Source organism: Narcine bancroftii, chromosome 3 (assembly GCF_036971445.1).
Source record: "Narcine bancroftii isolate sNarBan1 chromosome 3, sNarBan1.hap1, whole genome shotgun sequence".
NCBI lineage: Eukaryota > Metazoa > Chordata > Chondrichthyes > Torpediniformes > Narcinidae > Narcine > Narcine bancroftii.
Window position 1 is genome coordinate 160337639 of NC_091471.1, and position 15617 is coordinate 160353255.

Consider the following 15617-nt stretch of genomic DNA (forward strand, 5'->3'; position numbering starts at 1 on the left):
GTGATTTTGGGACAGGAAGGTGGTTAGACCAGAGGTCAAATTGCCCATGGTCTTATTGAATGAGGAAGTTGGGCTGAAGAACATTATAAGTCCATGTAAATTAAATATAATATACATTTGGATTGATATCATATGGAAATAATAATTCATGGACTCATATTCCAATCTAAGCATATAGTGAATAGTTAAAAAAAGAAAGGAAAAAAAGGAGAATAAAAGGTTGATTATAAAGATCTAACCCCATCCACAAACCAAGGTTGAAATTTGTATTCAAGCAGACTTGAAATTGAGCAATGGCCTCCAGAGATCTGACGTAAAATGCCCATTTACTGCATCCCCGCACCTTGATCATTCTAATTATGAAAGTAAGCTATAAATGGACCCCAAGTCCTATTTAAAGAGATCTTAATCTTCTTAAGATTATGTCTGTTTTTTTTCCACACTTAGAAAGGACATAATATCCAGTAACCATTGTCTGTGGGTGGGTGGAAAATCCTCTTCCATTTAAGAAATATTCCTCTTCTAGCCAGTAATGTACAAAATACTATGACCTATTTCTGATTAGACATTAAATATATGCATTAAATGGTAGGCTATTGAGATGCGCAGAGCAACAAAGGGATTTAGGAGTTGTGGTAAATAGTACCCTCAAGGCTGATACTCAGGTAGATGGTGTGGTGAAGAAGGCATTTGGAATGTTGGCCTTCATAAATCCAAGTATTGAATTCAAGAGTAGGGAGGTTATGATGAAATTGTACAAGGCATTGGTGAGGCCAAATTTGGAGTACTGTGTATAGTTTTGGTCACCAAATTATAGGAAAGATATAAACAAAATAGAGAGAGTGCAGAGAAGGTTCATGAGAATGTTGACAATATTTCAAGGTTTGAGTTACAGGGAAAGGTTGTGCAGACTGGGGCTTTTTTCTCTGGAGCGTAGAAGATTGAGAGGGGACTTGATAGAGGTGTTTAAGATTTTAAAAGGGACAGACAGAGTAATTAAGAGTGGGGGAGATTCAAACTAGAGGGCATGGTTTAAGATTGAAGGGGGAAAATTATAAGGGGAACATGAGGGGAAATTTCTTTATGCAAAGGGTGGTGGGGATGTGGAATGAGCTTCCGACAGACGTGGTCGAGGCGGGATCATTGGTTACATTTAAGGAAAGACTGGATAGTTACATGGATAGGAGAGGACTGGAGGGGTATGGACCGGGTGCTGGTCAGTGGGACTAGGAGGGTGGGGATTTGTTACGGCATGGACTAGTAGGGCCGAACTGGCCTGTTCTATGCTGTAAGTGGTTACATGGTTATATGCTTACATTGCTGGAGAAGTCAAACAATTCCAAAAATGGCTGAGAAGTTCTGAAAATAGCTGTCCAATATCCTGCTAAATTGGGACAAAACCAAAACAAATCTATCAGAGAGGCTTAAAATCTTTTACATTTGTCACACAATGAGTTGATATCTGGGTAGATTCGAGCGAGCTTATCTTTAGAAAAATGTACTCTATGCCCCACTCTAAATTTAATCAAACTGTGCCAATCAATTGAAAGTTTTTTCGATTAAAATATAAATTAATAGGATTTCTCTCCCTGATGGTATAATAACCACTGACCATTCTAAAATAAATGATGTCTTTAGAGATTTCTATTTTAAACTTAATTCTTCTGAATTTAACAATCAAAATGATCTGATGAATAATTTTTGAGATCATTTGGATATACTGATGACATCACTTGAAAATCAACAAAGTTTGGAAGCTTCAATTTCACAAGAGGAACTGCAAAAAGCAATATTCTCTCTACTATCAGGCAAATATCCAGGTCCAGACAGATTTCCAGTGGAGTTTTACAAATGATTCTGTAAACCACTATTCTGCAACTAAATGAATGATTCATTTTGAGAGGAGAAATTACCTCCTTCTTTTAGGGAGATTGTAATTTCTGTGATTTTGAAAAAAGGGAAAGATGCTGATAATTGTGTATCCTACAGACCAATTTCTTTACTCAATGTGGACATGAAAATTTTATCAAAAATTTAACACGTAGAGAATATTTAGACCTAATGTGTTTTATTAAAAATAGATATTCTTATCATAATATTAATAGATTTGAAATATATTTTCTTTAAGAATATATTTTTTTCCATCTCTTGAAACAACCTAATTATGAGCACACGAAGATTTAAATAGGTGAAAGTGGATGATACGACTTTTTTTTTGCTTTTGTTATTTCCCTGTTTTATTATTTGTTGATTTTTAAAGGGGGGTGGGGAAGGGGAGAGGGATGAAGGGGAAAAAGAAATGTTGCTATTGATGATCATTTGTGGTTGTTATTGATATGATTCATAGTGCAAGAAATAAAAAAATTATAAAAAATGGAATGTATTTTTTTCTTTGCAGTTCACAGAACAAAACAATAAAGTCAAGGGGACAAAACTTAGCATTTAACTGATAGCATTGGATGCCTTTCAAGAAATTAAACTTACTAACCCTTGAACCTGGAGCCAAAAAGATTGGACTTTCTGATTACTGCATCTATGTTCTTGTACAGAGTCATAGATTGAAACAGCAGGGATATAGTCTCTGCATCCCAACTTGTCCATGCTGACCAAAATGTCTCACCCACATTAGTCCCACCTGCCTGTATTTGACCCAAGTCCTTCTAAACGTATCCACACATCTGTCCATTTTCCTTAAACACTGAAGAGGTGTCTGAAATAAAATGTAAAAATCCTGGAAACATTCAGGAGGTCAGGTAGCATGGGTGGAAGAGGAAGCAGAGTGAATGTTTTAGGTCTGGGGAACTTTGGCAGAGCTGGCAGTAATTAATGTGCAGGACCCAAACATGCTGGAGGAACCTTCCAGGTCACTCAGCATCCATAGGAAGTAAAAGATCATCAATGTTTCAAGCCTGAATTCTGTGTTAGGATTCTATAAAAACAGGTAGACACCTGAATGAATTGGTGGGAAGAGGTGAGTAGAGGAGAGGAAAGAAGAAGGGGAGTAAAACAGGCTACCAAGTAAGAGGAAATATGTCAATACAAGAGGGAGGGTAAGAGAGAGAAAAGAAAAAAATCTGAGAAGTGCTGGGGAGAGAGCAGAGGGCTAAACAAGGTAGCTGCCTGATAAGAGAAGGAAGGGAACTGGAGGAAAGTAGGGTGAGGGATTAGAAAGGGAGAGACTGGAGAAGGGGTTAATGGAAAGTTGATATTGATGCCGTCTGGTTGGAAATGGAAACCACATGGCACAAGGTGGTGGCAGAGACAAGTAGCCAAGAAGGGCATGGCTGTGGAAGCAAGATCAGATGCTCCATGACCTGCTGTGTTTCTCCAGCATTTTTGGACTCGACTTGGCATCTGCAGATTTATTTTGTTTAACTCCATTTGCCAGGGCTTGTAATATGGGGGAGAAAATTGTGAGTTTGATTGAAAAGGTGGTTGTTTGATAATTTCCTTTCAGTATGTTTTGGCTAGAAATTGAGTTGCCTCAGAGGGGTAGGCTGGAAAGGCCTGATACTCAGGCCTCTGTCAGTGGAGAATAACTCTGTTCTGTCATTTCTTAAATGCAGGGAATGAGGAAAAGGAGGGGCATCTTGAAGCTACTGATTTTTCATTGAACTCAATAAAGCAGCGTATTTTCTGCACAAGAAGTTCTTCAGAAAGCAACTGTCCCACATCTTTCTGCATTGGAGAAAAACGCAGATAATTTGACATCCACTTATTGATATAGTTAAGTAAGACCTATGGTTTGAATTGGATCATGATCATTTAATCCTCAGCATAATTGCTCTGAGCTGGAACCAATAAACTGATAAAAAGTTCCTTCTTTCATCCTTTGGCCATTCCTTCTCCACATGTGCTGCCTTTATTCTCTCTCAGTTTCTTGAAATCCACCCTCTTGCTGACTCTCTCTCTCTCTCTCTCTCTCTCTCTCCCTCACTACCCCCCTCTCTCTCTCACACATTATCTCTATCTTCCTCTCCCTCTCTCTCTCACTTTCATGCCAAGCCTCCCCCTGGAGGCTGCCTATAAGCGCTGAGAAAAAATATAAATTTACCTTTCAGGGAGAAGCCCTAAAAAAAGGCTGCTCTGGCATCAAATTGTTGAGCAGCGCCTCTGTGTTTCCCAGAACAGTTCTAGCTGCCTGAGGGGTTATGGGTAGGGAAGATGGCCATTGCTCGGCCACATTTTGAGATGCTGACGAGCATCCCTGAAAGCTAAAATGGCCCGGTGAAGTGCCGGAGCGGCCTGTGGGGTTGTCATAACCCATACCGGCCGCCCCCGATGGCCCATACCCTGACGACTTCCACTGGTCGCCCCTGCCCTGACGGCCCCTATCAGCCATCCCTGCCCTGAGGGGGTCATGGAGGGAGAGGGGTGAGTGGGTGGGAGAGAGAGGGGAGATGGGTCAGGGGCTGATGGCATCATTGCGAAATCATCAGCTCACCCCTAGCCAGCTGCTTGCAACGGCATCACATTCATGCGAGGCAGCAGAGCACAGCGCTTTGCCGATGATCCTTCCCTGAGAGGGATTGAAGTCAACGCCTTTCGTAGAGGTAAGTCTCCCAATGTAAGGGTGGAGCAAAGGCCTATTATCTCCCTCCCTCCCACTCTCTCTCTTTTTCTCTTTCGTCGCTGTGATTCCTTTGTCACTCTCTCATCCTGTCCTGCGTAGTTCAGCTGTATCTCTCATTCTAAATTTCATGACCCTATAGAAACACTTGCACAAAAGATTAGAGATGATCAACAATTAAAGGGATTCGCTATAAATTTCATGACCTTTCCTCTATCCAGCTCTGCATTTTGTGTCACTGTACTGCCTTTCTTTCCAACCTCAGGCCAACATTCTGGCATCTTGTCTTTAGCTCTTGAATTCTCTTCCTAAATCTCTTTGTCTCTCTAAGATGGTGCTTTGCACTGTATATATGAATATCTCTCTTGAACACGATACCCTGTGCTTTTGAAAATTTCATTTTCATTCCTTCAGTACTTGCTGTACTACGTAGAGATTCACCTGCTTGGATAGCACATGAAACAAAGTTTTCACTGAATCTATGTGTATATAATAATAATTCAAATTAAACTTTCTCCTTGAAAATTACTTCTTCAAGCTCTATGTCACCTGTCCTTTTGTAGTTTGGTGTGAGATTTTGCTTGATGATGTTTATGTGAGATGCCTTGAGATGTTTTACTACCTTAAAGACACTATATAAAAATGCAAATGTTAGTGTTATACTGCTGAGATATGTTTTGTGATTTCATTACATGAAATGAACCATCTAACCCAACATGAACGTATTGCCCTGATCAGGTTCATGACCCACAAATTGGTGCAGAGTTTGCCTCCATACACCTTCTGGGAATCAAATTAATTTTCTTAATCTTTGGTAAGGTCCAGAAGAGCAAACACACTTGATTCACGCAACAGATCAGAAGTTTAATCACATCTTCAATCTCAATACACCATTTCCCAGTTCCACATTGGATGGTTACTTCACCACACCAACCAGTGCAGTGAAGTTACTGGGTTAGAAATCTGGAGGTCTCTGATGTAGACTTGGTGGTATAAGTTCAGATTCCACTTTAGAAACTGAGATGTTTAGATCCAGGTCAATACTCTGCAAATAGAAAACTATTATTGGCAATGGTTGTTCTTGAAACCACTAGATGGTTATTATTCATTTTGTTAATTAGTGACAGTTAGGGAAAGAAATCTATGATTTATGTGCTTGATACCATCCAGGACAATGGTAATGATAATAAGATTATTGTACACATTGTACTCATGCATGGAAGCTCTTACTTGCTGAAGTCGGACAGGAATTTGTGGAAAAAAATATAATAGTAAATAGTTTAATTAAAAAAAGCAATAAATAGATAAGATAAGATTGATAATAAAATATATTGTTATCCTAGAGCAAACAAAGTGTGACTAACAATAGTGCAGACATTCCTTTTGAAGTGTCGGAGCAGTCCCTGATTAGTGAAACAAGGGAAGGTTCAAGAGTCTGAAAGAGTTGGAAAAAATCTGTTCTTGAACCTAGAGGTGCTAGTCTTCAGGAGGCAGTGAGAAGAGGTTGCGACCAGGAGGATGGGGATCATTTATGATGTTGGCTGCCTTCTTGCAACCTAGATGATTGGTGTCCCATGCACTACTGTGAGCATTCAATGCCTCCATTGCAGTGGTTGCACCATGAACCATCTCTGAAATACACTGCCAGGTTCCTCCAACACTGCCTCCAAAACCTGTAACCTCCATGCACCAGAAGGATGAGGGTGACAGACGCATTAGAACAACTCTGCTTGAAAAGACCACGTTGAATACCATGTTGAATTGAAATTATATCAGGGTCTGAATCTTCAACCTCCCTCTCACTGGAACGACAGACCACCTTCTCAAGGGCCCTCAGAGACTGGACAATGATGATGTCAGCAATACCCGTCCCTAAAATTTAATTCAAAGACTGGTGACCCACGTCAGCAACTACTGAGTAAAAGGGTGTCAAAGAGTCATTTAGTGTGGAAACAGGCCCTTTGGCCTATCCTCCCCACACTGCATACATTTGGCCCATAACTCTCTAAATCCATCCTATCCACCTATCCAAATTGTTCTTAAACATTGCAGTAGTACCTGCCGCAACCACCTACTCAAGCAGACTGTTCCATACACCCACCACCCTCTGTGTAAAAATGTTGCCCCTCAAGTTCTTGTTAAATTTCTGCCCCCCTCACCTTAACCCTATGATTACTGATTCCTGTGTCTCCTTTTAAGTGTAATGCTTATTGAATGCAGAATTTGGGGCTTGTAATAATCCAAATTTGTGTCCACCAATGAGATCACAGACATTTTGACCATCTATGCTAACTTTAGCTAAGACCAGCCCAGCCAATAGAATGACTGGGAGAAAGAGAAGTGCACTATTCAACAGGGACAATGAAGTGTGGTATCAGCTGAAAGGGACATTAGTTTTACTGGCAGAGACCATTTACTCTATCTACGCACTATGTAAACCATGTGATCCACTATTTAATACATTTCTGAAAGCTGTTAAAAAAGCTGAAAATAATCCATGTATTTTTCATGTATGAATGCATCAGTAATCATGTTTCAAATGGTTTCAGGTTCTGTAAGAGTCCTTGCCTATCGTCCTGCCTAATTCCAATGAGTGGAAGGAGGGGAGGTTTACCTGAGAGAACAGGTTAAATGCAATTTGTAACCTGTTGAAATTGATGGTGCTCTGAAATTATGAAAGCATCAACAGGGAAGGTGGAACCAAAGTGGAGTAACCTTCCATCAGCAAACTGAAATGATATCTTTGTTTACTCGGTTCATGGTGAAATTGCATTTTCTGGTCTGTAGCCTTTCATTTTGGTTGGTTGTTAAATAAATGGCCCTTATGCTGTTTTGCGTCACTTCCTCTTCATTTGACACATTGATTCATTATTCAATCAACAAACCTGAGAAGGAATGAAAGCCTGGATCACTACCCATTATTTTGACAAAGTTACCCTGTTTATGTTACCTTACCTTAACATAAAGGAAAAGGTATCGTCTGGTGTTTTGATGATATCGAGCAACAACAAATAAGTGACTCTCTCCACTTTGACATAGAGCCAATACGAATCAATATTGTGAAGATGATAATATTTATAAAAGATCATTGGAGATAATAGTGCCCAGGCCAAAATTTATCCCTCAACCACTGTCACTGAATCCAATGCTGTTGTGGGATCTTACTGGATGCAAATTTTCTGCAGAATTTCCCTCATTTTGTCAGCGATTATATTTTATCGAATGCTTTGAGACATTGTTACTTTGCCAAAGGCAACACAGAACAGCAAGGTCTTCCTTTAATTTACGATGCACTGCAGTCACTTCTCTTGTGTGCAGAACAGAAAATGGTGCACATTATCAGAGAGACTCAGGCAGTACATTAGAAAAGGGCAAATAAGGCAAAGAGATACAGAATGAATAGGAGGATGTTCATAAGTGTTGGGGAACCTTAAAGAACATGTCCCCATATCCATGAAGGTACTTGGAGCATTCAAATAATGATTAGGAAAGCCAAAAACCATTTTTTTTCTTTTGTTATCTTACATGTAGAATATACCCAGAAAGGGCATGCTAGAACTGTTTAATGCACTAAGTAGGTCATAGATGGTGGTACTGTGTCCTGTTTTGGTCACCACACTACAGGAAGAATGTGGGAGTACAGAAGCAGGCTTAAAGGAGAATTACAAGTGTTTCCAGGAATGGAGAGATTAAAGAAGAATTTGGAAAGGCTGGGATTGATTAGGAAGAAGATGGTAGCTTAGGGAAGTATTAAGTTACAAAAGACCTGAACAAAGGTGAAAGGAAGGACTGAATGAATTTTGGTGAATAGGCCGTAGATATTTAATAAAGAATGATGTGGGAGTTGAGATTTTGTTTACGTCAAATTTATGGTGGAAACCTGGAATTCACTGTTGACACCTCCCATCGCAGGACCTAGATCAACCCTTAGTAATGTAACCCACTTGACATGGATTCAAAAGGTAAATAGACCTCCTCCTGTGCCCTATATTTTTACAACTCAGAGGACACTGCATGTGGCTTAGTCATGGAACTCAGACATACAGCACAAAAATAGCTACATTGAGCCTAATGTTGATTCCACTAAATGGGTACGCATCAAGACCAGAAGGATATAAAAACAAACTTCAGATCTGGGAAATTTGAAATAAAAACAGAAAATATTGGAAAATTTCAGCAAGTATAAAAGTTGGAAGTGCTCTTGGAATATTATGTGCAGAACTAACCACCATACCTCAGGAATGATAGAGAGAATACAAAGGAGATTCACAAGGATGTTGCCAGGATTGGAGGGCTTTGGTTTTGACAGAGATTGGACAGGCTGAGGTTGCTTACCTTGGAATGAAAGAAGATGTGAGGTGACCTGACAGATGAAATGCTGGCACGTTTCTCTGAGGAAACTCATGGCTCACAGGTTGATGCTGTTCAGGTTCAAGTTCATTAGCATCTGACTATACATATACAACCAGACCAAACAGTGTTTCATGTGTGTGTGTGTGTGTGTGTGTGTGTGTGTGTGTAGACACACACACACATGCATAAACATGCACACTACATTTCTCAACCTTCTTTTGAAGTGTAAGCATTGTTGCACCTTACTGACTAAGGAGGATTTGTGTCCAGGATAGGTCTTCCTTTATATGCAAACCAAGGAACTTTGTGCTCTCCACAATGGCGCTGTTGATGTGAAATGGAGAGTGGTCGTCCTTCACAATCATCTTCTTTGTCTTGTCTACATTAAGAGTTGGATGTTGTTCTCGTATTTTTTACGAGCCTCCAACCTCCTTCCTGTAACCAACAATTCCTCATGGGGCAGGACTAAGAGGAAGAATGAAAAATAATGAATGGTGGCAAAACAACAAGGTCAGCCAGCTATCATTGGTCAAAAAATTGTAAATATTTCTGTATGTTCCTGAACATATTGTAAGGTGTTGATTTGGAGAAGTCAATCCCATCTGGACCCTCTCCAACCAGATGGTATTAATATTGATTTCTCCAATTTCTGTTAATTCCCTCCCCATCTCTCTCTTCCCCTGTGTCTCTTTTCTTCCATTTCCCCACCCCATTTCCTTTCAGAAAGCTACCTTCACCTATCACTTCTCTAGCTTTTTTCTCTTCTACCCTCCCATCTGAATTTACCTATGACCTCTTACCTGTTAACCTGTGCTCCTCCCTTTACTCCTTTCTCTTTCCTCTTGTTTTCTCCCCCCTACACCACTCCCCCCCCCCCACCTTTTTATTCAGATTTTGTTTGCTCATACCTTGATGAAGAGCCCAGGTCCAAAATGTTGATTTCTCTGGATGCTGCATGACCTTCTGAGTTTCACCTGATTTGTGTATTGCATGTCTTTCACAGCTCCTTTCTTTTCTTCCTCCTCCCACCAGCAACATATCACCTGCCAGCCTGTGCCACCTCTCCCACCCCCCCCCCCTCCACCTTTTATTTGGGCAACCCCCAGATTTTGCTATTCCTGGTGAAGGGATATCGGTCCAAAACATCGACTGCCTCTTGCTTTCCACAGATGCTGCCTGACCCTCTGAGTTCCTCCGGGATGTTGTGTGTTGTTGAGGTTTCTTTATGATTTATTATCACACTTCCATGACGCCTCACATTTACATCAATAGCTCCAGACATCAGTTTTGATCTTTTATTTCTCTGTGAGTTTTGGTTTCCCTTTGCTAATTCAACAATCTAAAAAGGTGGCATTATCCCCATTACACTTTGCACAAATGACAATGAATAAATCAAAGGATGGAAGCGGAAAGATGAAAGCACAGCAAGCAAATGAGACGTGAAAATAAAGTAAAATCCAAAGCAAAGTGATTGATTGTCGATTCTTTGCAATGCATTTTCATGTTCAGGCTTCTAAAGGAAAATATAATAAAAGGCTGACAGGAAATAAATTGTTTGAGAAGCAGAAAAAGTGTGATTATGAAATGAGTTCTTTGGTTCAAGTGACCATCAACTATTCAAAGGTGGTTTGAAGAGGGTGATCCTGTTGCTTTGTCCCTTTCCATTTTGAAGACTTCAATCTCTTGTGAAGATTCTTATTCCTCTATTTTCAGGAATCCAATCTCTCATCTGTGAAGGATTCAATATCTCCAATTTAAGCAAGAGTTAACCACATTAAAATTAGCTGATGATTACCACAGCCCAAAGCAAGTTATGATTGTAGAGTTGTTTTCTTTTTCTCAGGTAGTACTACTGAACAGCTAAGTAGCCAACAGGTTTCTTCATTTCACTTTTTTTCCATCTATTCATCACCTTCATCTCTCCTCAGTCAACTGATCACCTTCTGGCCCTCCCTTTAATGCTGGCTGCTTTCCCTCTTTTTTTCTCAATCAGAAAACATGTTTCAAAGAAGCACTGTTGTAAATATTTGTGCTGTGAACGTGTTGTGTGGAATACAAGTTTCCACCTCATTAGACCCAGAGAGAAACAACAGACACAAGTGTTTTCCCAAATCCCAAAGAACAAGCCCTTTTATTTACAATTAGAGAACTATTTACAATGCCCTTAGTCCCGAGGGAAATCTTGCAAACCATCTCACACACACACGTGACTGGATTAGCTGATTGATGGCTCAAGTCCTGAGAACCGGTAATGCCTGATGACGGTGAGGTCACTCTGTTTAGGGTATCCTAACACCTCCCCTTTGAGGTGGTTATTCATAAAAGTGGAGTCTGAGATCCACCTGGAAGGGCTTCATTGGTCTCAGAACTCTTTTGAGACTTTCCTATGGGTTTCACTGATGTAGCGAGTTTGGGCTCGTTTCTGTGTGATTGGTGATTCAATGGTTTCTGAAGTTCAAATGTATCCAACAGGGCATCCAGGTTGAGTTGCGCAGGTGTTGTTTCAGTAAGGTTAGCCACAACTTGTTGGCACGTCTGGTCCAACTTGTTCATGGTAGAGAACACGTCCAATTTTTTTTTGGATTCTCCACAGCTGACTTATCTCTGTATTTCCACACCAACACATGTTGACCATCATGAAATGTACATTCTTTGGATCCATGCCGACGATTGTACTGTTGTTCCACATCATAATCTCTCACTACAGATTCTGGTCTTTGTGGAAATATGATGTCATATGGTGCTTGTATTTACCTACCAAAGAGGTTTTCAGCAGGCAAAGTGCCACCTGGAGTTTGTGGGCGTGGAGTGATCCTGAAATTTAATAAGAATATCTGCAGGATCTCCTCTGTTGGATCCTTCCCCCTTTGGCCTTGTTCAGAGCTTGTTTGAACATATCTACAAAACATTCTGCTTTACCATTGGACTGAGGGTGATATGAAGGTGAGCGAATATATGTGATGTCACATTGCTTGCAAAAAAAATGGAAGCCGGCTGCATTGGATTGTGTCCCATTGTCTGAAACTAATGTTACAGAGCACCAAAGCAATTGAATATGGACTTGAGTTCCAGGATTGTAGCCAATGCAGTTGGTCAGGCTACTTTGATGATCTCAGGCCTTTTGGAATATGTGTATACTACGATTAGATAGTACTCCCCATTAATTGGTCCTGCATAGTCAATATGAAGACAATTCCATGGCCCGCTTGATTGAGGCCAGGAATGTAGATTCGTCTTAATGGGGAATTTCACAGCCGAGGCACATCGGATATATGACCATGTCAGTTGTTCAATCTACTCATTCATCAGAGGCCAATAAACATAGCTTCATGCAAGTCCTTTCCCTTGATTCATTCCAGGATGTCCACTGTGAAACTGTTTGAAGATTGCAGAGCTTTTGGAATCACAATCCTTTCTGCAAACAAAAGACATTAGTGATTGTCAATGATGCTCGTCTTTTGAAAAATGGCTGGATTTCTGTTCACGGAGCAAGTTTTTGGCCACCCTGATTGACGATAATGCATTATCTCTTGTAGGAGGTCATCTTCGCTCTTTGCTTGTCTGACTCTGCTGTGACCGGCAGTGAATTGGGTTGACCTCTGCGACTACAGAGAATTCCGCCACAAGAATATCTTCTGGCTCTGATTCCTGCTCGCTACTGAGTCATGACCCATGCATCAGCTTGCCCGATACTTGTGGTCGGCAGGTATTTAACTTTGAATTCATACCCAAGTAGCATGGTTGCCCATCTTTGCAGATGGTTTGTCGTGTAAATTGGAATTTCTTTGAACCAAATACTGCTAGGAGCAGCTTGGGATCGGTCAGAAGACTGAATTGTTGTCCATAGAGCATTTTATGGAATTTATTCACTACAAAAACAATTGCTAGAGCTTCCTTTTCAATTTGTCCATAATCACGCACTGCTGCTGTTAGACAGCGTGCTGCATGTGCTATGGCCTTCTGATTCCCATCTGGGAATATGTGAGAAATGACTGCACCAACCCCAGACTGTGATGCATTTGAAGCTACAACAATCTCCAAGTTTGGATCATAGTGGATTAATCAACTCTTGACATTTTCATGGTAACTCATGGTAAGGAACTTGCTGAGTGAATCACAGAGTTTATGCATCTTCAGCAGAAATGAACTGTAGTGACTGATAAGACCCAGAAATGAACATAGCGTGGTCACATCTGTGGGTGCAGGCATGCGCTTCATAGCATCAGTGTTTTGTGGGTCTGGGCCGTCGTCCCTGTTAGTCAATGATGAAACCAAGATATTTCACTGACTACATAAAAAATCTGCATTTTTCTGGATGCACTTGAAAACCATAGTCTTTGATGTGGAACAGAATGCAATCAAGATAATCAAACAACTCTCAAGCGAGTGCTCCCATTACCAGGATGTCATCTAGGTACACTGCAACTTTCGGGACATCATTCAGCATTGTGTCTGTGATCTGTTGAAAGAGCGGGAGTAGTCTTCATTCCAAATGGTAGTTGTGAGTATCTGAACAGTCTACATTGCGTGTTGACGATTAGCAATTCCTTGGATTCGTCATCAACCTGTGGATAAGCCTCTGCTAATTCAATCTTCGCAAAGCATTTGCCACCATTCAGCTTAGCGACGAGGTCATCAGGCAATGGTAGTGAGTATTGCTGAGTGTCCAATGCTGCATTCAGACTAGTTGAGAAATCAGCACACAGACATATGGGGCCATTTGATTTTTTCACCACCCCAATAGGTGCAGCCCATGAGGATCAGTTGACCTGTTCAATTACTCTTTCATGTTGCAGCTGTTCCAATTCTTGCTCCACTTATTGCAGTGCTGCATAAGGGACAGCAGATTTTGGCTTAAAAGTCGGTTTCATGTTTGGCAGAAGACCGTTTCATTTTAGTGGACAGTCCAAGGCCTTCAGAAAATACCATTGCATGGCATTGCTTTAGCTGTACCAGCAACTTTTGGAGGCTATTTACTGCTTGTGGGGTCTGTGCCACTTGCACTGTCATGTTTCAGTTTAATTCAGCGTTGGTGTTCGGCTGTTAATCTTTGAAAGCTGGGATTCCACACAACACATGCACAGCACAACCATTCGGCACATTTACAGCATTTTGGCGAGGTGACAATGTCAGTCACCATGGAACAACTGCAGGCTGTCCCGAAGCAGCAGCGGAAAAACATTGAAGCAATCCAAGCGATGCTAATTGTCTCTTGCTCAATCTTTGCTAACAAATGTGTTCTGAAGTCAGCATCATGGTGCGACTGCAAGTCTAGGCATTTAAACTGGTCTTCAATCGGTGTTGGGAGTTTAAAAGGGTCGCACTGTCGATTCACCATACCCATGTATGTGACAAAATCTTTGGTATCTTTCTTAGTCATTTTGAGGCACTGATACCAAATGTTGAACAGTGATGTTTGCTCACTAAATATCTCTGCCAACTCATTAAGTGTTTCCCTGAAGCCCAGCTCAAGTTTTGGCAGAATAAAGTTTGTGTTGCGCTCATCTTCTCGAATACCTAACTTCTGCAACATATCATTGAACTTGGAAAAGTTGACTGGAAATAAGTCTTCATACTTTTTAAACCAAGTTTTAAATATGCTTGTCTACTGGGTTAAAGGAGAACTCAGTGATAGCGCTCATTAAAACATCTGCAGAATTTGAATGATTTTCATACTCACCTTCTACAATGGCTGGGGTCCCAAAGGTCATTTTATCTGCCAGCTGGTCAATTAGCCTCGCTTGGATTTCTTCAACGTTTCTCTGCTGCTGCTTCGGGACAGCCTGCAGTTGTTCCATGGTGACTGACATTGTCACCTCGTCAAAACGTAAATGTGCCAAATGGTTGTGCTGTGCATGTGTTGTGTGGAATCCAAGCTTCCACCTCGTTAGACCCAGAGAGAAACAACAGACACCAGTGTTTCCCCAATCCAAAGAATGAACTCTTTTATTTACAATTAGAGAACTATTTATAGTATTTACAATGCCCTTGGTACCCAGGGAACACTCGCAAACCATCTCACACACATGTGACTGGATTAGTTGATTGATGGCTCAAGTCCCAAGAACAGGTAACACCCATTCCTGAATTGCAAAGAATTGCTGTAGGAACTCAACAAACCAGACAGCATCCTTCAGTCGAAATGCCCAGTCAACGTTTCAAGGGTAAACTCTGTATCAAGACAGAGTTCCATATATAAAGGAGGGAAAAGCTGGGGGAGGGGCCCAGAGATGATAAAATGTGGGATCGGAGGTGTAAGAGGTGGAGAGATAGGGTAGAGGGAGAAACCATTAGGAGGAGGACAGAGAATGAAAAGTGAATGAGTGAGAAAAATATAAGCACAGGAGGAGAAAGAGATGGGAACAGAAGAATCAGGCTGGGTAGGGGCTACCTTTCAAGTACTTACCCATTTCCTTTTGAATGCCCCTGCTGAAACTATTCTACCGCCTTTCATTGTCATATTTCCTCAGTTGCCTCTGGCTCATTCACCAATCTGTTGTTTGGGTTTGTCATTTATTCAGCCATGAAAAGCATTTTCCCTTAATTTATTTTTACAAAGCCCTTCTTGAATTTTAACATAGAATCCCAGAAAATTTTGAGATTTGCATATTCCATCTTGAAAGAAATCATGCCTTTGTGATCCACAGCAGGGTTCCACAGGTGGAAGGGGATCAAAGCTTATTGTCAGTGATAG

General features: G+C 40.9%; 1 protein-coding gene across 13 annotated transcripts in view; it reads left to right on the forward strand.

The window, feature by feature from the left end:
- Positions 1 to 15617, forward strand: part of stpg2 (sperm-tail PG-rich repeat containing 2) — a 715538-nt gene that overhangs the window by 627223 nt on the left and 72698 nt on the right. For 6 of the 13 annotated variants that reach the window (XM_069925664.1, XM_069925660.1, XM_069925667.1 and 3 more), the window contains one exon: positions 3567 to 5098. The exons of 5 other annotated variants lie outside the window; for them this stretch is intronic. The gene's annotated coding sequence lies outside the window, so the exon portion shown is untranslated. Of the gene's footprint in view, positions 1 to 3566; positions 5099 to 7119; positions 7394 to 15617 lie in introns of those variants that run through there. 2 more of the 13 variants (XR_011353871.1, XM_069925661.1) reach the window with 2 other exon arrangements.